The 24,308-nt window shown below is 39.7% G+C and overlaps 2 pseudogenes across 1 annotated transcript; both read left to right on the top strand.

Annotated features, from left to right (window-relative positions):
* Positions 1-5,191: 5,191 nt before the first annotated feature.
* LOC105520565 lies at positions 5,192-5,941 on the top strand (annotated as a pseudogene). The gene has a single exon (XR_001003152.1). The product of XR_001003152.1 is annotated as an olfactory receptor 491-like (transcript).
* Positions 5,942-8,405: 2,464 nt separating this feature from the next.
* LOC105520580 lies at positions 8,406-8,970 on the top strand (annotated as a pseudogene).
* Positions 8,971-24,308: the final 15,338 nt, after the last annotated feature.

Below are 24,308 nucleotides of genomic sequence, written 5' to 3'. Positions count from 1 at the left end.
ACTTAGAACTTTGGGCTCTATCTTCACAACAGATATTGGGTTATAGTTGTGTGTGTGTGTGTGTGTGTGTGTGTGTGTTTCTGGCTGTGACATCAAGGTTATGTTAGTTTCAAAGAAAGAATTTGGAAATCATGTAAATAAAACTTCCATGTCTCTCACACTTCTGCTATTTTGAATAGTGATTATGCATAGTGCAAGTGCTAAGTACTGTGTTCTTATATACTTGTTAAGGTTTCAGTAGCTGCTGTACAGCTTTTTTCTTATTTCTAATATTGTGTCTTTAAATTTTTGCCTTTTTCTTAATTAGATTTTTTGGAGACTTTCCTGATTAATGAGTTTTAAAATAGAAGGCCCAGCTTTTAGAATTATTTGTGTATCCTATTATATTCCTGTTTTTCTAACTAGTTTTCTTCTTCTTATCATAACTTCTTATTTTGACTTTTATATATTTGGTTTTCATCTCTGTCATTTCGTTTATGACCTTCTCTGCATTAATTAGTCTAGCTGTCAATTCTTCCACTCTCCACTCTTTTTTCAAGATTTTTAGTTTCTTTGAGCTGGGTACGTAATTCCTCCTTTAGCTCTGAGAAGTTTGATGGACTGAAGCCTTCTTCTCTCATCTCATCAAAGTCATTCTCTGACCAGCTTTGATCCGTTGCTGATGATGGGCTGTGCTCCTTTGCAAGGGGAGATGCACTCTTATTTTTTGAATTTCCAGCTTTTCTGCCCTGCTTTTTCCCCATCTTTGTGGTTTTATCTGTCTCTGGTCTTTGATGATGGTGACGTACTGATGGGGTTTTGGTATAGGTGTCCTTCCTGTTTGATAGTTTTCCTTCTGACAGTCAGGACCCTCAGCTGTAGGTCTGTTGGAGATTGCTTGAGGTCCACTCCAGACCCTGTTTGCCTGGGTATCAGCAGCAGAGGTTGCAGAAGATAGAATATTGCTGAACAGCGAGGGTACCTGTCTGATTCTTACTTTGGAAGCTTCCTCTCAGGGGTGTACTCCACCCTGTGAGGTGTGGGGTGTCAGACTGCCCCTAGTGGGGGATCAGGGACCCACTTGAGCAGGCAGTCTGTCCCTTCTCAGATCTCAACCTCCATGTTGGGAGATCCACTGCTGTCTTCAAAGCTGTCAGACAGAGTCGTTTGCATCTGCAGAGGTTCTGTTGCTTTTTTGTTGTTATTTAGCTGTGCCCTGTCCCCAGAGGTGGAGTCTACAGAGACAGGCAGGTTTCCTTGAGCTGCTGTGAGCTCCACCGATTTCGAGCTTCCCAGCGGCTTTGTTTACCTACTTAAGCCTCAGCAGTGGTGGGCACCCCTCCCCCAGCCTCACTCCTCCCTTGTGGTTAGATGGCAGACTGCTGTGTTAGTAATGAGGGAGGCTCCATGGGCGTGGGACCCTCCCGGCCAGGTGTGGGATATATTCTCCTAGTGTGCCCATTTGCTTAAAGCGCAGTATTGGGGTGGGAGTTACCCAATTTTCCAGGTGTTGTTTGTCTCAGTTCCCCTGGCTAGGAAAAGGGATTCCCTTCCCTCTTGCGCTTCCGAGGTGAGGTGATGCCTCGCCCTGCTTCAGCTCTTGCTGGTCGGGCTGTAGCAGCTGACCAGCACCGATTGTCCGGCACTCCCTAGTGAGATGACCCCAGTACCTCAGTTGAAAATGCAGAAATCACTGGTCTTCTGTGTCATTCGCGCTGGGAGTTGGAGACTGGAGCTGTTCCTATTCGGCCTTCTTGCTCCACCTCCAAAAATTAATTTTTTAAAGTTACAAATTAATTTGTTAAAATTAACTTTAGTCTTAAACTTAATTTGTAAATGCCTAATGTCTAATGATGTTGAAACATTTGAGTTTAAAGTAATTACTGATATATTATGGTTTGTTTGCCCTTTTGTTTTTTGTTTTCTATTTGTTCTCTCATTTGTTTGTTTTTTTCTTTCTTTCCCTGCCTTCCTGTGGGTTACCTGAGCATGGCCATTCATACATCTTCTTTGGTGAAATGAGTATTCAAATATTTGCACATTTTAAAATTAGGTTGTTTTTCTTCTCATTCCTGAATTGTAAGAACCTTTCTCTGTTTCATGTATACATCTTTTTATCCAATACGGTGTTTTCAAAAATTTTCTACAAGTCTGGCTTCATTGCATTTTCTTGGTGGGGTCTTTTGAAAAGCAAAAGTTTTAAATTTTGAGAAGTCCAATTTTTTATTTTTCATGTATGTATTGTGCTTTTGGTATTATAGTTAAAAAAAAAACAGCTTTTGTACCCAAGATCACAGAGACATTCTTTTGTGTTTTCTTTCAAACAATTTGTAGTTTTAACTATTGCATTTATGTCTATATTTATCTTGAATTAATTGTTTTGTGTGTCACGAGGTAACTGTATAAATTCTTCCTTTCACATATGGATGTCCAATTGTCTCAGCACAATTTGTTGAAATATAATTGATTTTCCTTGGCACTTTTGGCAACCAGCTGACATACACCTTTAAGTAACCTGACTGGGGACCTGTCACATTACAGCTCACCCTGTCCTGTCCCCCAGCTTTTACATTCTTTCTGCAATCTTGCACAAATGTCCTTGAGTGGGGTAAGAGGGGAAGAAACATATTAACTTATAGAGCCATGACTTTTGCATACAGGCCATATCCACAATAGCATAAAAAGCACACACCGTATACACAACAGTATAAAAAGCAGAAGCTAACTACAATTATAATGCCTATTAGCAAAACATACTTCAATGTGTAGGGAGAGTATGTAACTAATTTGAGAATAAGTCAAAGAAATCTAATTGGGTTGTATCATGGATCTGGACCAAAAAATAATGTAAAACATCTGTGACATTATTCACTTCATCTGGCATATAGGTGCAACAGGTAATGTCTATAAGGGCATATGTTTTTAGGTCTCCAATATGTTGGCAATTGGGCCTCCAGGTGGAGACAATCACCAGTCAACTGGGGCTGCATTATCGGTGCTGTTGAACTGATCACTCCAGTTCTGTCAGGAGAAATGCAGAATATTCTAAGGTGTGCCATTATCATTTGATAGAGGGAGCTATTTGTATACTTAACAATCAGACTGGTTGCTGACAGCTGCTATAGTCACAGCTCAGCATAGAAAGACATTACCAGCTGCCATGGGTAGCAGGAACAACAGCTATTGGCAAAAACACAGGTGTTTAGTAAGGACCCTTGCAGGTATATCCATTACTTGAACATTACCACCATATTTTCTCCCATTTGCCCTATTAGGAAGCCCACCATGGGCTTCAGGCTTGTCTTACAGTACCATGTTTGGCTTACCTCCCTAGAAGCAGGCAAAATAGCAATCAATTGGTAAATTTCTGGCCTTGCCCACATTATCTGCACTATGATCATTCCATTGAAACCTCACATTGTATTCTATAATATATGCAATTATTTATCAACTAAAAATCAAACTTAAAAAGAAATTTATTGACAATGTGATACAAAGCATACAAAAATATATACATAGGAGATAAATTCCTGGAAACACTTGTGCCACATTTCTAATAGTTGATGTGCATGATGGTAGCCAGATTTGAGAGAAATGTTTCTTTTGAATTTTCAAGTGTTTCCCAGCCTGCTTATATAATCTTTTTATTTAGAAATAAAATGAGCCCTTTCTTTATTTATACTATTATTACAGTGCTTTCCATGAACTAGTATCTTCATTTTTTCCTTCTCTATGAGGCTGGCTTTCTCTGGACAGAGAACCTAAACTTTATTTGTCTTTTATTTCACAGAGCCTATTTATTATTGTAATCATGCATTCATTCATTGGACAAGTTTTTTTTTCAGCATGTTATGTACAAGAAGTTGATATTTGTAATACAGGGATAGGATGCAGTTATGGAAGATACTGTATTCATTGAGGAGGATGAACAGTAAAAAAATAAATAACAACAAAAATCATAACCCAGTATAAGTGAAGGCAATTTAGACATGCGTGAAAGTTGATGTCTATAATATAAATGAAGGTTACCTGATTCACCCCTGGGAGTCAGAAAAGGTTTCGGAGGGAAATTAATCTTGAAAGATGTATAGAAGTCACCCAGGATAATGACAGTGGGAGGTGGTAGCTGTCTACACAGGAGAAAAAGTGGAGCAAAGGCCAGAGAAATTAGAGTACATCAAGAAGACTCTAAATAGTTCAAGAAGTTTGAGTCAGTGTGAGTGGTGAATGGAGACATCCAGAGAGACAGAGTCGTAGGCTGGAACATAAAGGATAAATTGCATGCTTTGCTAACAAGTTAGGTTTCACTGTGAAGGCTTGAGAGAGTACTGAAAGACTAAACGAATCTCTTTGGGATCATCTGCTTTTTATTTACCAAGATATCGCTTACACAAATGTGTTGTGAACAAGAATGAAGGCAGTAAAGTAAATAGGTCAGTAAAATAGAAAGGAAAAATGACTAGGTCCTTGACTAAATTAGGGATGCTGAGAATAGTAAAAAGGAGATAAAGAGATAAAATTGGGAGTAAAATTGTGGATAGGCTCAATAAGATTTTATTAGTTGTGATAAAATAAGAAGAAGAAGACTAGGAGGGCTCACAAGTTGCAGACACAAGAGACTGGGTGGATGGTGGTGTCACTCCCCAGATACACAATTTGGAAGGAAAGAATGCCAAAGAAAAGAATGAATGAATTTGTTATAGGGAAGGCTGGGTTTGAGGTACTTGTGGAATTTCCAACTGAAGACTCATTGAATTTTGGTCTAGATGCCTTCTGAGAGATCTGTCTATAAGTCTAGGTATGAGAGGCATTTTAACATGCTCATTATATACAGAAAAGAATGTAAGTAATTTTCCAGAGAGTTAAGTTGAACCATTCTCTTTTTATGCAGAAGACACATAAAAACAAAAACAATCCTGTAGGACATCAATATATGAATGTGTGAGGAACAACCAAATAAAGCTGGGAATGTGTGATATAAAATCCTATAACAAATTAATATTCACATTTCTTTCAACAGGAACAATTCACAGAGAAGATGGGGATTGGAAACCATACCACAGTGACAGAGTTTATTATTTTGGGGTTAACTGAGGATCCTACACTTCGTGACATCTTCTTTGTGATATTTCTAGGAATCTACATTGTCACCTTAATAGGCAATATCGGCATAATCACTTTAATAAGAAGCTGTTCCCAGCTTCACACTCCCATGTACCTGTTCCTCAGCCACTTGGCTTTTGTGGACATAGGGCTGTCCACAGTAGCCACGCTTAATGCTTATGGGATTCCTAAGACATGGAATGGCCCTCTCTGTTACTAGCTGTGCAGCCCAGCTCTATTCTGTAGTCATGTTTGGGATGTCTGAATGCTTCCTACTGGCGACCATGGCCTATGATCGCTATGTGGCCATCTGCTCACCCCTGGTGTACTCCACCCACTTGTCCCCCAGTCTGCATCCTCTTAGTGGCGGCCTGCCACCTGGGTGGATGTGTGAATGCCTCAACATTTACTAGTTGTTTATTGAGTCTGTCTGTGGACCAAATCATATAGATAATTTTTTCTGTGATTTCTCTCCTTTGTTGAAACTTTCCTGCTCAGGTATCTCCATTCCTGAAATGATACCTTCCATCTCTTCTGGATCTATCATTGTGGTCACAGTATTTGTTATAGCTATCTCCTACATCTACATCCTCATCACCATCCTGAAGATGCGCTCCAATGAGGGGTGCCACAAGGCTTTCTCCACCTGCACCTCCCACCTCACAGTGGTTACTCTCTACTATGGAACGATACCTTCATTTATGTGATGCCCAAGTCCAGCTACTCAACTAGCCAGAACAGATTGATATCTCTGTCTTACACAGTGGTAATCCCCATAATGAACCCCTTTATCTATAGTCTGAGGAACAGAGATGTAAAGGAGGCACTAAGAAAGGCAACTGTCAGAATATATTCTTAGGATTAATTCACAGCATTTCAGACAACCTGTAAAGTTTTCATTATCGGTATCACACTTAGAACCTACCAAATACTGCTTAACTGACTGCTTAAAATAAAATTATATTTATTTGTTCTAATTTTCACTTTTAAATACTTGTAGACCAATTGGGAGACACCTAGACATCAGTAATAATGATAGTAACATTTATTACTATTATTAAATTCTTACAGATGCCAAGCATTTTTCCTTTATTTATTTTGCAAATAATAGCTTTTACTTACTCTGTGCCAGGCCCTATTCTAAGTGTGTTACATATGCTAACTCATTGATTCCTCACAACAACCCTATGAAGTGATACCACTATTTGTATTTCACAAATAAATCATCTGGGCATAGGGACATTAAGTGGAATGTCCAAAGTCATGACGTTAAATATGGGACCAGTAAGTATTTGAATCAAGAAAGTTTGATTCCAAACCATTATTTTTCTTCATTTAATTTTCTCAGCAATCCTATCATGCAGGAATAAATTTCCCATAATTTACAGTGGAGAAAACGGTATTGAAAGATACAGTAGTTTTTACAGATAGATGTAAACTTAAGTCCTCTGTTTCCAGGATCCATGCACTTAACCTATATCAAACCATGACCATCAGCCTAATGACATCAACATTGCTGCTGAGCTAGAGGATTTGGGCAGGACAATCAAGCTTAAGCTGGAACTTTGTATCAATTTTTTGAACAAACCCTACCACTAGATGGTCTAGGTTGTGTAGGCTCTGAATGAGGGTGAAAATTTGAAAGCTGGATTGGTTGTCATCTTTTAGGAGATCAGATCTTAACACCAAGACCACATGGTTTAGCTAGTAGTTTATCCATATTTCAAAGCACATTAAAAACAAACAGTCTCCTTAAATATAATGTAATATTTATTTGTAGCAATTAAAAGCAGTGTCCTTTAATTCTTTTTTTTGAGACGGAGTCTTGCTCTGTGTGGCCCAGGCTGGAGTGCAGTGGCATGATCTTGGCTCACTGCAAGCTCCGCCTCTCGGGTTCACACCATTCTCCTGCCTCAGCCTCCCGAGTAGCTGGAACTACAGATGCCCACCACCAAGCTGGCTAATTTTTTTTATTGTTTTAGTAGACATGGAGGATTAAAAACAGTGTCCTTTAATTCTAAGCATTGCAATTAATGTGTTAACAACAATAGTAGTTCCATAGGTCTGAATTGATACAGAAATTAGAACCTGTTTAAAAAAAAAAAAAAACAGAAATGTTGTTGCATATCACATTAACTAAATGTTTTTCTTGGAGAATGATTTATTTTCATTTACATTATCACCATAAGACTAGAAAGGATGAAGAGAGGTCTGCTGGAATACAGAAACTACCAATTCCAAGCAAATTTCGAAACAACTGTTTCTGGCATCTGGGAGGAAGACTTAGAATCCAGTTGTCCTTTTTAGCTCAGTGTAATGGAGAGAGAGAAGTGAGGGTTGGGAAACATAGGAAATTTTTTTAACAAAATGAAAAGTATTTAAAATATGCTGTTCAGTGAAAATATAGAGTATCTATAATATTCTGGCAAATTTTTAAATAGAAAATACAGAACAAGGAGTCAAAGGTAACAAGGGAAAACTAAAACACAGGAAATGAATAAATAATGGGGTTTTAGACACATTCCATTTTGAGTTTCTCTTGTTTTAATACTTTATAATAAAAAAACATTAAAAGTAGAGAAAGTTTAATAGTATATGCAAAAGACTTGACACATACTAGGCACTCAAAACCATGTGGATATTTTGAAAACAGGCAGAACATAGCTGCCCAAATTTCCCCTTTGAGTAGTGGGAGAGTATATTCTCCTTCCCATTTATGGACAGTAGAACTGTAGCGACATTGTAAATCCCTGTGACCTTGGCAGGGTCCTCCAACCCTTTAGTCATGCATCTTGCACATTAGAGGGATGCAGAACCTAAGGTACTCTTTTCTTAATGTTGTTGGAGACAGTTCAGTTCAACATTATGATTTCCTGAGCACTTATTTAGTGTCAGGTATTGTGCTGATTAAAAAAAAAGCCATTGTCTGACCTCTAAATACTTACTATATTGTATAAAACATATGTATCCCCGCCTAGAAGCAGCTTCACTATTCCTTCTCGAATCTCTGTTGGATTTGGCCCATCTGCCTTTACTCCAGCCTCCACCACTCCATCAGGGTGACCCAGAAGTCGTACAAAGTGTCCACCTCTGGTCCGGGACTTTCAGCAGGGGCTCCTACAAGAGTGGGCCCAGAGCCCACATCAGCCCCTTGAGCTTCTCTTCGGTGGGCAGCAGCAGCAGCAGCTTCTGGGGCGACGGGGCCCCAGGATAGGTTTGGGTGGAGGCTATGCTGGGTCGGATAGTATGGGGGCACAACCGCTGTCACGGTGAGCCAGAGCCTGCTGAGCCCCATAAGCTGGAGGTGGACCCCACAGGGCTAGGAGAAGCTGAAGCTGGAGGTAGAGTTTGGCAATATGCAGGGGCTGGTGGAGGACTTCGAGTAAATGTAAGGATGAGATCAACACTTAGACAGAAATGAAAAATGAATTTCTTCTCATCGAAAAAGATGTGGATGAAGCTTACATGAAAAAAGTAGAGCTGGAGTCTCACCTAGAAGGGTTGACTGACCAGATCAACTGCCTCAGGCAGCTGTGTGAGGAGGAAATCTTTGAGCTGCAGCCCTGGACTTTAGACACATCTGTGATCCTGTCCATGGACAACAGCAGCTCCCTGGATGGGACGGCATCATCTCCAAGTCCGCGCTTCGTGCCCGGAGATGACCAGCCACAGCCGGGTGAGGCTGAGAGCTTGCCCAGGATCAAGTGTGAGGAGATGCAGACGCTGGTGGGGAAGCATCGGAATGACCTGTGGCACTCGCAGGAGATCTCCAAGACAAACTAAAACATCAGCCGGCTCTAGGCTGAGACTCAGGGGCTCAGAGGCCAGGGGGCTTCCCTGGAAGCCGCCATCGTGGATGCCTTGCAACGTGGGGAAGCTGCTGGTTAAGGATGCCAGTGCCAAGCTGGTGGAACTGAGGCCCTCCGAGCCAGGAAGGCCTTGCCCTACAGCTGCCAGGAGCTGATGAAGGTCTGGCTGGTCCTAGACAGTGAGATCGACACCTACAGTATGCTGGGAGAGGGCAAGGAGAGCCAGCTGGAATCTGGAATGTAGAACATAAGTATCCGCATGAAGACCACCAGAGGCTACTCAGGTGGGCTGAGCTGGCAAGCTCTTGCCTCAGCTATGGCCTGGGCTCCTTCCAGTCCAACTTTGGCTCTGGCGGGGGCTCCAGCTCCTTCAGCCACACCAGCTCCTCCAGGATCTTGGTTGTGATGAATATCAAGACCTGAGATGGGAAGCTGGTGTCTGAGTCCTCTGATGTCCCACCCAAGTGAATGGCCTCTATAGTCCCTCCCATCCTACCCCTTCCTGTGGCTGTTGCAGAGCTTATGAGGGAGGCAGCTGTGCAGAGAAGAACAGGGAACAGGAGACCCATCTGAGGCCAAGCCCCAGCCCTCAGCCCACCCTTGTGGCGAGTTCTGCCTTATACCCCCTCTTACTCATGCCCCCAACTAAAAATCAATTTAATTTTATTTATTAATTATTTTTTCCCAAAATAAAGTCACAGCTAACTCTGCCAACTTACAAGACAGCAAGCAAACAAACAACAACAATACCAAAAAATAAAACACATCTATATTTACTTGTCTAGAAGTAATTTGGTACTCACAATATGGTAAGTGCAATGAGGAGTATGCCTAAAGAAAGGACACTTTTCCTAACCACTATTGTAGAATAACACTTTCTGGAGAATAAAGCACTAAAACTTGGTCTTACAACATGACTAGATTAACAAGGTAAGGCAGTGGAAAGGTGTTCCAGGTATTAGAAGTTGCATTATCAATGGCACACAGGAATAAAATAGCAGGTGTTTGGGAAATTACAAGTCATTCTACATTTATGAAGCTTTCAGTATGCGGTGAAAAGAAGTGGAAATAGGTGATGTCTATATGAAACAGGTCATAAAAAGCCTTACATTTGATGTGAAAGTATATTTTATGCAATAATGAACTATTGAAAGCCCTTTGTAAAATGGTTAGATATGTTTAGATCATTCTGACAACAAAGTAAAGCATATCTTTGAGGATGCCTGGTTAGGTAACAATCTACAGTACTCCAGTCGACAAAGGATAAAGATTTGAATATCAGTAATAGAAAAATACAAAACAAGGAGAGAACAACCTTGAGAAAGATTTAGGGGAGATAATTGATAGAAATTGTTGATTGTTGGATGGGGGATTAGATAGAAGGAATAATTTGGATAACTCCCATGGTCCCAACTTAGGTGAGGGAGTGCTCTTACTGACACCAGTCTCCCATTTAAAGTCCCAGGTTAGAGTAGGAAAGAGAGTAGTGTCTGTAAAATCTGTAAATTCTTTCAGTATACACACTGCCATCAGAAGAGCAGATATTGTGAGATTCCAAGGCCAGCTTTAAGGATTAAAGTTTCTTAATTTCACATAGACCAGTCTTCTCCAATTTCTGAATTCAACTCTAAATGCCCTGACCCCTTGACCCTGTCTGCCCTGCTTTTTCACCATAATAATGAACATTTGTAAGTAGGCAGCTTTTTGTCTTTTTCCTGAGGTCTTAACCCTGGTCCTTATCTTTTGATAAACAACATCTCCAATAGTCCTGTAAAAATTTCAGGTGTATTCTGATTCCCTTGACATCTTGTAGCATTAGTTATGCAAACTCTGCGGTCCTGAGCATAAAGATTAGCCTCCTTTGGATACTTTGGATTCATGTCTCAAAGGTTAGAGTGTTCACAGGTCTCCTGTATTTTATGCCAGTTATCATTTAAGCCTTCATAATTGTCAATTAATTCAAGTGAAAGGCCAGTGATAAACAAGAACTTTCTGATCTGTTAAGATTTGTATATCCAACAGACACATGAAAAAATGCTCATCATCACTGGCCATCAGAGAAATGCAAATCAAAACCACAATGAGATACCATCTCACACCAGTTAGAATGGCAATCATCAAAAGTCAGGAAACAACAGGTGCTGGAGAGGATGTGGAGAAATAGGAACACTTTTACACTGTTGGTGGGATTGTAAACTAGTTCAACCATTATGGAAAACAGTATGGCGATTCCTCAAGGATCTAGAACTAGAAGTACCATATGACCCAGCCACCCTATTACTGGGTATATACCCAAAGGATTATAAATCATGCTGCTATAAAGACACATGCACACGTATGTTTATTGCAGCACTATTCACAACAGCAAAGACTTGGAATCAACCCAAATGTCCATCAGTGACAGACTGGATTAAGAAAATGTGGCACATATACACCATGGAATACTATGCATCCATAAAAAAGGATGAGATTGTGTCCTTTGTAGGGACATGGATGCAGCTGGAAACCATCATTCTTAGCAAACTATCACAAGAAGAGAAAACCAAACACCGCATGTTCTCACTCATAGGTGGGAACTGAACAATGAGATCACTTGGACTCGGGAAGGGGAACATCACACACCGGGGCCTATCATGGGGAGGGGGGAGTGGGGAGGGATTGCACTGGGAGTTATACCTGATGTAAATGATGAGTTGATGGGTGCTGACGAGTTGATGGGTGCAGTACACCAACATGGCACAAGTATACATATATAACAAACCTGCACGTTATGCACATGTATCCTAGAACTTAAAGCATAATAAAAATAAATAAATAAATAAATAAAAAGGAAAAAACAAGATTTGTATATCCTTGTTGGCATGTTTGTGAAAAATTCAGGGAGAAAGTAGAGGACTGAGCACAGACATTGATAATTTCCTTCCATTGTGATCTCCAAGCCAATGAGGGATATTTGATTAATGCCTTAAAATTGTTTGAGATGTAGATATAGGATAATCATTTATCCATTTATTTCAAAAATATTTGTTGAGAATTTATCATAGTCGAGAACTGAGTAAGCACTGAAGGTATATTGATGAATAGAAAAGACTTGGCATGAAATTTAGATTTTGGCAAAAACACTAGAAAATAAATCAACATTATAAATACAGAATATGGTAAGTGATGTGGAAGAAACAAATCAATAAGGTTAATATGACTGTTAAGGGTAAATGTGGTGATATAAGTGGTACTACAGGTAAAGTGACAGGGAAGGCCACGTGGGGCAGGTGATATTTGAGTAGAAGATGGAATGATCAGAAAGACCCATAGAAGGAGAGTGGAGTTGGGGAAGCTGCCAGACAGGAAACAAGATATGCAAAGATCCTGATATTCTCAAAAAATAAAAAGAAGACAATGGTAAACCAGATGAAGAGAGGTATACCAAAAGGATTAGATCATGCGTGGGGAGCATCACATGCCATGGAAAAGTGTTTGGATTTTATGCTAAAAGGAATGGGAAGCACCAAATGTTTTCTAAATGGGTGTAGCCTAATTGCAATTCACACTTTTAAAGAATACCTCTATTGCTGTATGTAAAAATTGACTATAAAAACACATTTTATTATATTACACTATTTCATAAGTCAGAAATTAAGATTGGGTTTGGCTTGGCAATTTTACTCTACATAGCATTAATGAGGATCACTTAGTGATATCCAGATGGCATCTTTGCATGTCTACAGAATCAAAGATGGCATCATTCAAATGCCTAGCACCTTCACAGGGATGGTTTGAAAGCCTCTTCCTCTCCATGCAGTCATAGGATCATTCCATATGGTCTCACTAGCAGTTTAGTTGGATTTCTCACTAGTGGTTCAAGACTTTAATAGCAAGTGTTCCAAGAGATTAAAAGAAATCTGCAGTATTTACTATCACCTAGCCTCAGGAGACCTAGACATCTTGTCTACCTTTGTCTACTGGTAAAGCAAATTAGTAATTTCAGTCCAGATTCAAGAGAAGGGAAATTAGATTGCACCTGTCAATAAGAGAAGTAGCAATGATGTTATAGCCATCTCCAGCCTACCACAATCCTTCTGGCCACAATTATTTATATATTTCCTACATGTCAAATTACATTTATACATCCCACAATCCTCTAAAATATCATACCATTACAGCATCACAATTAAGTCCATCATCATGGGATTTAAACCAAGTTCAGACATGGGTGAGCTTCCTTGGGCACAGCTTCTGAAATACAGTCACTCTTGATTGAAAGACATGCGAACTAAAGAGACAAGTCATCTGCCTCATATATACCCAACAGACACTGTTGATGCAGGGGTAGAAAAACTGCAGTGAACACTCCCATTCATAAGGGGGGAATACAGGAGCCATGTAGCAATCACTGGCCTACTGCAATTCCAAAACCCAGCTAGACAGATATTGCCATTTTCTTGATCAGGACCCAATCCTGCTCCTTCTTAATAAATCTCTGAGTCTCTTGGCTCTGCCTTCTGAGTTTTTGGTTCCATCCTCTGAATCACTGTTCCTTTTCCAGAAAAAAAAAAAAATAGTCTATGTTATAGCTGAGTAGTTTTCTTGGCCTATTTCCTAATTATTTTAGGTCAAGAGTCCAAAACCTCTTTTCACTTTGCACCATCCCTGTCCCTTTCAGTCTAAGCTGGTATAATTTCTTTAAACACACAGTGGGAGTCATCATGAAAATACAAATGAAATATCAATGAGATTCTACTCTTCACCCACTAGGATGGCTAGAATTTAAAAGTGTGATAATAAAAAGTGTTGGTGAGGATATGGAAAAATTGAAACCCTCATATACTGGTAGGTATTTAAAATGGTGGGATCATTTTGGAAAATAATCTTCCAGTTACTCAAACTATTAAACAGAAATACCCTATGATCCAGAAATTCTAGATATATGCCAAAGAGAAATAAAAGCATATGTCCACACAAAACTCGTGCATGAATGTTTATAGTAGTGTTATTTACAATAACCAAAAGGTAGAAGCAATGCATGGATCCATTAACTTACAAGTGAATAAGGAAAATGTAGTATATCCATATAATGGAATATTATTTAGCCATTGGAAAGAATGAAGAACTGATATATGTCTCAACATGAATGAACCTTGACAACGCTACACTAAGTAAAAAAGACTAGTCACAAGAGACCACATGTTATCTAAGGCCATACATATGAAATGTCCATATAGACACAGAAGGTAGACTGGTAGTTGCTTATGGCTGGGGGGATAGGAATATGTAAGTTGATACTAAAGGATACAGGGTTTCTTTTTGAGATGATTAAAACTTTCTAAAATTGACTGTGGTGAGTCTTGAAAACACCTGTGCATATGCTAAGAACATTAAATTATACACTTTAAAATTGTAATTTGTATGGTATGTGAATTATATCTCATTAAAGTTGTTAAAAACAACGTGATCTTTCTTTGTATCAAATTATAAACTACTGAATTAGACAAAATTCATACTCATAAATCTCTTCCAGTTAACTCTGTCTTTGGAGGTTTATGTGGTTTCTGCCAGAAACCTTGTGATTTTAAAAGCTTTGTTTTTGGCCGGGCGCGGTGACTCAACGCCTGTAATCCCAGCACTTTGGGAGGCTGAGGAGGCCGATCACGAGGTCAGGAGATCCAGACCATCCCGGCTAACACGGTGAAACCCCGTCTCTACTAAAAATACAAAAAAAAAAAAAAAAAAATTAGCCGGGTGTGATGTAGGGCGCCTGTAGTCCCAGGTACTCGGGAGGCTGAGGCAGGAGAATGGCGTGAACCCGGGAGGCGGAGCTTGCAATGAGCCCAGATCGCATCACTGCACTCCAGCCTGGGCGACAGAGCCAGTCTCGGTCTCAAAAAAAAAAAAACTTTGTTATTTAGAAAGAAAAAAGAGGGGAAAAAGAGGGTCTTTAAAGCATGCCATTAAGATTCTTAGAAGGACATAGACTAGCTTAAAGGGTCAGAGAGGCCTTAGATCTTTCTGAGGTCTCAACAGAGGATCTTACAGCCCCAACCTGAATTTGATCTTTGACCTGAAGTCGTTTCCTACCATGAGAATCCTTCCGGAAGATATCAGGGATGAGAAATAGCCTTATTTTCAAAGCCAGCAAGATCTAGCTTTCTTACATTTTTTCTAAATGTTTCTTCGAAAAAAATCTTTCTTTAGTTCACAGATCTCTGGTTATAGTTTATCATAGGCAACTATAAGAAGCCAGGTAGTGCTTTCTACACTCTTCCTGGAAACCTTCCCAGAGAAATCTGAGAGTATGTTAGATATCCTTTCTCTTTTCCAATTTGTCACAGGTGGCAATATTATCAAACTTTCCATCACTACTCAGCAAATGTGTTTTTTTATCAGCTCTTAAAAATATTTTCCTTACTATTTTTCCAACCATTACCATCTATTACTGTTGAATGTAGAAACATGTTAGGTCATAGAGAAATTGAGGTTGCATATATAAATTTTGGAGTAAACAATATTTAAGTGGTGCTATGGTTTGAATGTATGTCCTTCAAAATTCAGGTTTGCTAATGTGATAATACTGAGAGGTGGGGCCTTTAAGAGCTGATTGGGCCACAAAGGTTCATCTCTCATAAATAGAATTATGGCCGGGCACGGCCTTTTAAAAGTCATGATAGAAGGAGGCCACTTCTTCTTGCCCTTCTCACTTCCCCCATGTAACACTGCAGTATTCTTTCCTTCCAGAGGGTGCAGTCCTCACTAGTCACCAAATGCCAGGGCCTTGACATTGGACTTCCAGCCTTCAGAATTATGAGAAAAAAATTCATATTTTAAATAAATTACCCAGTCTGTGGTATGCTGTTATAGCAGCACAAAATGGACTAAGACAAGTGGTATTGTCTTAAAAATCATAAAATTGCATGAAATCGATAAGTGGCTATAAATGTAAGGATGTATATGATAAGTTATAAGGTAGTCTAACATTTAAAGGTCTGATAGAGTTGCAATCTTCAGGAAAGATGAAGACAAGTGGACAAGAGAGGTAAGGAAAAACCCAAATTGGGAATGTGAGATTGCAGAATACAAAAAAGAAAGTGATTCAAGATGGGAGAGGGCGGGTATTTGTTTAATGCTTCTGAGGTTTGGCAGAGGGGTGAGTGCAGGTAATTTAGCAAGAGCAGTTTCAGAGTGGATTGGAGCCAGATGGGAATGTAGTTGAGATGGAACTGATAGGTGAAAATAATTTCAGCAAAAGAGTAGGCCGTGAGGCCAGAAGTGGGGAGGGTATTTCAGGAATAGTGAGTAAGTCACTTTTGCAGGGTCATTGAGTTAGTGGAGGAGAATAGGGAATTATAATGCTGAAAAACTAATATGGTTATACTGAGGAATTCTTTCAAATCTGACTAAATATTTATGAATGTGAGCAAGATGGCTAAAAGTAAGTAAAAGTGACTAAAAATTTAGACCTGAACTTGAGTGCATTAAGTCCCGTCTGGTGTTGATAATTTATTGATGATCAAATCAGATATATATATATATTGGGAAATATATATATGGAGAGAGAGAGAGAGAGAGAGAGAGAGAGAACAGCTGTAATTAAAAATCCACCTGTGCAAATCTGTAAAACAATGTGTAAGTTGTTTGTGAGACTAGGTGAAAGAATATAGAGTGTGCTGCAGTTACATCTCAGCTGTTCTAAGAGGATTCCATTTCACACTTGAGTTCTTTAAAAACATTGTCCATCATTACTATCATCTGCACATTTTAAGAGGAAATGTTTTCTAATAAAGTGGAAACATCTATGAAGAAAGTGGGTGAAACTAAAAGGCCCTAGAAATGTCTGCTCATTCAAAATTTTTGTGATAAAGTATATAGATAAAAATGAATAGGTCAAAATGAAAGCTTATCTATACACATACCTCCATGTCTTCAGCATGTTATTTTTATGCTGAGTCTAAAGAATAATTGCCCAAGAACTTCTGTCTTAAAGTATGTTAGTAAAGAAATCTAAACATTTGTGTGAATATACAAATTAATTTCTTTTGTAATCTGTAAGTATATATTTTGATACGTGTGATACATAATACTTTGTAATATAGTCATACATAGTATTAACAATGGGGATGTGTTCTGAGAAATGAGTTGTTAGGCAATTTCGTCATTATGCTAACATCATAGGGTATACTTACCCAAACCTAGATGGTATAGCCTACCACACATACAGGCCATATAATATAGCTTATTACTCCTAGGCTACAAACCTGTACTGCATGTTGGTATACTGAAAACTGTAGGCAATTGCAACAAAATGGTAAGTATTTGTGTATCTAAACATATCTTAACATAGAAAAAGTCAAGGAAAAATATGGCGTAGAAAATTAAAAATAGTACACTTGTATAGGGCACTTATGAATGGAGCTTGCAGGAATGGGAGTTGCTCTGGGTGAATCAGTAAGTGAGTGGTAAGTGAATATGGAGGCCTAGGACATTCCTGTGTAATAGACTACACTAATACACCTTAGCTTACTGTAACATTTTTACTTTATAAATCAAATTTTTAAAACCTTTCTGACTCTTAATTTTAATTTTTATTTTTCTGTCTGTCACCTAGGCTACAGTGCAGGGGCATGATCATGACTCACTGCATCCTTGACTTCCCAGTCTCAGGTGATCCTCCTACCTCAGCCTCCTGACTAACTAGGACTACAGGCATATGTCACTATGCCTGGCTAATTTTTGTTGTATTTTTTTGTAGAGACAGTTTCACCATGTTGCTGAGTCTTGACTCAAACTCCTGGGCTCAAGTGATCCTTCCATCTTGGCCTCCCAAAGTGCCAAGATTACAAGTGTGAGCCACTGTGCCTGGCCTTTTTCACTCTTTTGTAATAACACTTAGCTTAAAACATAAATGCATTGAACAATGGTTTAAAAAATATTTTCTTTCTTTGTATCCTTAGTCTATAAACTTTTTCTATTTTTAATTTTTTAAATTTTAAACTATTTTGTTAGAAACCAAGACCTAAACGCACACACTAGCCTAGACCTATACAGTTATGATCAGCAAAGTCACTGTCTTCCACCTCCACATCTTGTCCCACTGGAAGGTGTTCAGGGGCAATAACACGAATGGAGCTATCAACTCTTATGATACAATGACTTCTTCTGGAGTATCTCTTGAAGGACCTGCCCAAGGCTGTTTTACAGTTAAGTTTTTTCATATATATGTAAAGTGAGTATACTCGAAAATAACAATTAAAAAGTAGAGTAGATATATAAATCAGTAATATAGTCATTTGTTATCATTATCAAGTATATGCATTGAATGTAATTGTATGTGCTATACTTTTATATGATTGGCAGCACAATAGGTTTATTTAGACCAGCATCACTACAAACATGGGAGTAACACACTGCTCTACATTATGATGGCTATGGTATTACTCGGTGATAGGAATTTTTTAGTCCCATTATAATTTTATGAAACTGTTATATATGTGGTCTATTGTTGATCAAAACACTGTTATGTGCTGCATGACTGTACATAAAGTCATATGTGAATTCAATATTTCAGCTTCAATACATAAACTTCAAATGTAAAAATTATGATAGTAGCACCCAGGAACATGAGGCAGGTGGTAAAAGACTCTTTGTACCAAGAAGCCAGGGCTAAGATGGATATTATTTTGTGTCCTGCTCTTTTCGGGACCATTAGGACTGCTGCTTTTAGGCCTGAATGGTACACATCTAGGGGATTCTGACAAGTGAATGTGCCTCTAGACAAGGCCCAAGTGTTTAGAGATTGCTGCAGACCAGGAATGGGACAAGACTAGTGGCCACCAAGACATGGCCATGTGGGAAGCATACGGTCTTGTGGGTACATACCCCATATGATGGTTTTCCTGTTTTTGTTTTGTTTTGTTTTTTGAGACAGCGTCTCACTCTGTTGCCCAAGTTGGAGTGCAGTGGTACGATCTTGGCTCACTGCAACCTCCACCTCCCGGGTTCACGCCATTCTCTTGCTTCAGCCTCCCTACTACAGCCGCGTGCCACCACACCCGGCTAATTTTTTGTATTTTTAGTAAAGACGGGGTTTCAGCATGTTAGGCAGGATGGTCTTAATCTCCTGAGCTCGTGATCTGCCCGCCTCAGCCTCCCAAAGTGCTGGGATTACAGGCGTGAGCCACCGCGCCTGGCCAATGGTCTTCCTGTTTTAGAAGAAGGTAAGAATGAAACTTCTTTTACCATCAGCTTAACATAAAGGTTGACATTCTTAGAGACAATGGAGGAAACTGGCAAAAAAGAAAACAAGAAACTAAACCCAGAATATAAAAACAATTCCAGACTCTTGGTAAGGGAGAAGCCTGCCCACTGGAGAATCATAAAACAAAGAGAATCCGCTATACAATTGAGGGTCATAAGCCTGCTATTTTCATTTTCTCTAGACAAAGAAGTACATCTTAGTAAAAATCTTTGCTCTTGAGAGTTACATAGATGAAGGTATCTGGCGCTTAAAGGGTCAACAGAACTCTTGGTTGTCTTTCCTAACTTGTACCTTGCATATGATGCAGTCTGCCAGGCCTGGTCTCTACTGCCCATACCTGCTGATTTACCCTATCTTCTGGCCTGAGAAGAACACAGTTTTTGAGCTTATGAGTAAGCCAAGATCTGACCAATTAAACATTCAAGTAGATGTATATTAATTCTCCAAAAGGCCTATAAGACTTCCCCAGATTTTATCAGGTAGAATAAGTTGTCCTCTCCTGTATATTCCCCTAACAGTCATTCCAAATTTGAGATTGAACCCACCTAGGGGTTTGTTTGGAAATGGTAGATTTTTGTTTACTAGGACTGGAGAAGACAATCAGCCTAGAATGGGCAGGAGCCAAGAATGCTACATGTTTGCAATACACAGTCACACACACACACACAATAAAGCATTTTCTTGCCCAAATGTCAAGGAAACTACTGTTAAGAAACATAACATGTAACACTTTGTTCATATCGTTTGAATGGAAACCACTGTATTTTTTTTTTTTTTAATTTACTTTCAGTTCTGTGATACATGTGCAGAATGTGCGGGTTTGTTACATAGGTACACATGTGCCACGGTGGTTTGCTGCACCTATCAATCAATCATCTAGGTTTTAAGCCCTACCTGACATGTATTAGGTATTTGTGCTAATGCTCTATCTCCCCTTGCCTCCTATCCCCCGACAGGCCCTGGTGTGTGATGTTCCCCTCCATCACATGAGATGATCAATGAGAAAAATGTCCATATTTTCTCATTGTTCAACTCCCACTTATGAGTGAAAACATGCAGTGTTTTGTTTTCTGCTCCTGTGTTAGTTTGCTGAGAATGATGCCTTCCAGCTTCACCTATGTCCCTGCAAAGGACACGAATTCATTCTTTTTTTATGGCTGCGTAGTATTCCATGGGGTATATGTGCCACATTTTCTTTATCCAGTCTATCATTCATGGGCTTTTGGGTTGGTTCCAAGTCTTTGCTATTGTAAGTAGTGTTGCAATAAACATACACATGCATATGACTTTATAGTAGATTGATTTATAATCCTTTGGGTTTATACCCAGTAATGGGATTGCTGGGTCAAATGGTATTTCTGGTTGGAACATTTATTTCATTATTGTGAACTTCTTAAAAGAAAAGTACATGACGCATACAACTTCATTTCTTTAGTTCATAGCCTAGTGTTAGGAATATGAAAGATATTACATAAATATTTATTGAATTAGAGTTAATATTTAACAAATAAATATTTGTTGAGTGCTCACTCTGTACCAGACACTGTGCTTTGAGCTGAGGATAATTAGGTCAGCCTCCCACATCACTATTTTGCCCACCCACTAAAGTTTGTACAACTGCACTTCCAACTCCCAATGGCCTGTTAACTCTTATCTTCTTTATATATATATATTTTTTGAGATGGAGTCTCGCTCTTTTGACCGGGCTGGAGTGCAGTGGCCGGATCTCAGCTCACTGCAAGCTCCACCTCCCGGGTTCACGCCATTCTCCTGCCTCAGCCTCCCCAGTAGCCTGGACTACAGGCGCCCGCCACCTCGCCCGGCTAGTTTTTTGTATTTTTTAGTAGAGACGGGGTTTCACCGTGTTAGCCAGGATGGTCTTGATCTCCTGACCTCGTGATCCACCCATCTCGGCCTCCCAAAGTGCTGGGATTACAGGCTTGAGCCACCGCGCCCGGCCAATATGTCTCAGTTTAAATGTCGTTTTGCAAGTGAAATTTTCCTTGATCCTCACAAAAGATATCATGAAGAATTAGGGCTGAGAAAAAAAAGCCAGAGGCTGGGGCTTTTGACAGTGTAGCAGGGTGGGCACACAGAGGTTGGGGGTCAAAGATGTCAAGGCAGCTAAGACTTGACAGACCAAGATCCTGCAGAGGAATAAACTGCAGAGAATTGAGTCTGAAATGTGATGTGTAACTTCCCATTAAGAAATTTAACTACTCCTAAGCTGCACATGGGCTGGCAGAATATCAAAACACTAAGCAGGAAGCAGCCTGTGGGAGGCTGAAGATCTGAGCAGATTTCAACCTTCTGAAATGCTGATATGATAGAATTTGATAAAAATACCATTTAAGATGGAGGGGACTGAGAATACCCCAAGCTTTTATGTGAGGCTCCTAAAGTGCTACGCCTTAAATAAGACCAGCCTTGATGTGTTGCCGGATTCGGTTTGCCAGTATTTTATTGAGCATTTTTGCATCAGTGAAAGGGAGTTTATTAAGGAGAATTGATTCACATGATCACAAGGTTAAGTCCTACAATAGGCCATCTGCAAGTTGAGGAGCAATGAAGCCAGTGGTGGATCAGCCCGAGTCCCAAACCCTCAAAATGAGGGAAGCCCACAGTACAGCCTTCAGTCTGTGGCCAAAGGCCCAAGAGCCCTTGGCAAACCATGAGTATAAGTCAAAGAGTCCAAAAGCTGAAGAACTTGGAGTTTGATGTTTGAGGGCAGGAAGCATCCAGCATGGGAGAAAGACGAAGGCCGGGAGACTCAGAAAGAAAGAGTGTCAAATTCTAGGATTCAGAACACAAAAACATGTGTCCATGAACATAAACCACATTCTCTAATACCAACTCTTTCTTTTCTACGGGCAATATTTTGCTCTCACACATACCTTCTCTTTTTTTCATTCTTCAGTTGATTCAGAACGTGGGAGGGGAAAATGACTTTAAATATAAATCCTCTCCCAAAAGGACTGTAACAGTGCCAGATGCAGCCATACCCTCTACATTTGGGTGATTGAATTAATTGAGCCCCTTAGAATTGAAGAACAGAGGACAGATTTCTGCATGGACTTATCATAATCAATTGGGAAACACTTAATTCTCCAGACAAAAGAGACTTAGATGAGGATAGATTAATATATGACATATCTTTCTTTTGAGAGAAGGAAAAGGAGGGAGGGAGGCTGACCATTTAGACAGGTACACAGTGAGGGCCACGCCAAGTCTGTTGGAGTACTAGTCCTCACAAGAGGTGATATTTGTGAGGTGACCATATTAAGAAAAGAAACAGAGGAGAAACAGTTTGGGGAGAAATATGATAAATCCGGTCACAGTACACTGAGTGTGAGGGTCCTAGGGAAAAGGTCAATGAAGTCTATCTGTCCTCCAAGGAAGGCTGCATTTGGAGATAGGAATACTGTTAACCACATAGGGGACAGCTGACCCCACTGGAGAAAATGAGGTCTCCCTTGGGTTCCATGGGGAATGGGGATAAGGACAGAGATCTGAGGATGTACCCTGGTCAAGAGTAAAGTGTGGAGGCTGAGATGAAGAGCAGGCTGACAGAAAGAGTCCATGAAAACCTTCAACCACCAGAGTTCAGTGTTCTCACCATGATGCTAAGATGGCTCTTTCTCAGACTGAAGTTACACCTTTGGGTGCCCTCTCTTTGGAAAGGGCCACGTCTGTGCTAACATTAACCCCAGAATTATTGCATTAGGGGGATTATAGGCCCATAATTAATGCAAGTAAACAGGTATAAACAGGGAAACAGGACCAGAGAAATTGCACAATATCACTTCTAGACAGAAGAAGAGAAGATTTCCTTGATCTAGTCAGTGAAGAACCCAGGAATGGGAGGTCGGACTGTAAAATGAATGGTCACTCCCTACTGTCTTGGGATCTGTATGACATCATTACTATACTAATAATGCAAATATATTAACTAAACTGTTAATCAGAAATTGTTGTGGAAGAAGCACTGGAGGGAATCAATGTAGAGACAATTGCCTTAATCAGACTGGGTCACAAGCCCCTACAAAAAGGAAAGTTGAAGAAGCAGTGATGATGGACACCTTTTTGAGAGACACTGTAAAAATGTGTGGCAGATATATGTTTTGCCTGGATCATAATTTCATGTCTCTTATCTATAAGCTGTTGGTCAAAGAAAGTCTCACTATCTAAAGAAATGTCTGCTTTCAAAATCCAACTCTAGTGCTCATCTGTTAAGACTTCATTTATAAAAAGAGTTAGCTGAGATTTATTCAGAGTTTCTTCTGTGCTGTGTGGGTTGTATCTCTTAATGGCCAAATACAGGAATCATAATTTTTGCTCTGGCATAAATAAAAGAAAAATAAAGAGAAGCTTTTTGACTCTCAGATCGCCATTTTCAAAAGTTTAAACATCCATGGACCACAGCAGAGTAGGACATTTAAAGAAAGTAACCTGGACTGCCTGACTTGTTAACATTACCATTGATTACACATCTATTGGAAATTCCTTTCCCAGATGTTGTTTTATAAGATGGGATTTAGAAAAAGTTGATCTTTGAAATGTGTCTCTTTGTGTCTCTATTTAATTAGAACTCTGTAATTGGCGAATGGGGGACATCTCATTAGAAGCTGTTTTCTGAGGTATTCTTACCTTGACAAATCCATGTTTAATTTGATTCCAGGCTGGGCACAGTGGCTCATGCTGTAATCCTAGCACTTTGGGAAGCCCAAGGCGGGTGAATCGCTTGAGCTCAGGAGTTCAAGACCAGCCTGCCCAACAGGGTGAAACCCCGTCTCTACCAGAAATACAAAATTAGCTAGATGTGGTGGTGCACACCTGTAGTCCCAGCTACTCAGGAGGCTGAGGCAGGAGAATCGCTTGAAACTGGGAGGAGGAGGTTACAGTGAGCCGAGAAGAGATTGCGCCACTGCACTCCAGCCTGGGTGACAGAATGAGACTCCATCTCAAAAAAAAAAAAAAAAAATGACTCCAGCAGATGTCCATATAAATTACACAGTTACCTTTGTACATGGAAGTAAGCATTGGCTTTCTATATTTATACAAGCTCTTCACTATATAAGTGATACAGTCAATGACAAATATAAATAGAATATTAAGCACAAATGTCTCCCAAATCATTGGTTTTGATATTTATGGATAATACCTGATTTAAT

Source organism: Colobus angolensis, unplaced genomic scaffold (genome assembly GCF_000951035.1).
Source record: "Colobus angolensis palliatus isolate OR3802 unplaced genomic scaffold, Cang.pa_1.0 Scaffold381, whole genome shotgun sequence".
Lineage (NCBI taxonomy): Eukaryota > Metazoa > Chordata > Mammalia > Primates > Cercopithecidae > Colobus > Colobus angolensis.
The sequence above is the reverse complement of the archived record's forward strand: the minus strand, read 5'-3'. Positions and strand labels throughout refer to the sequence as shown.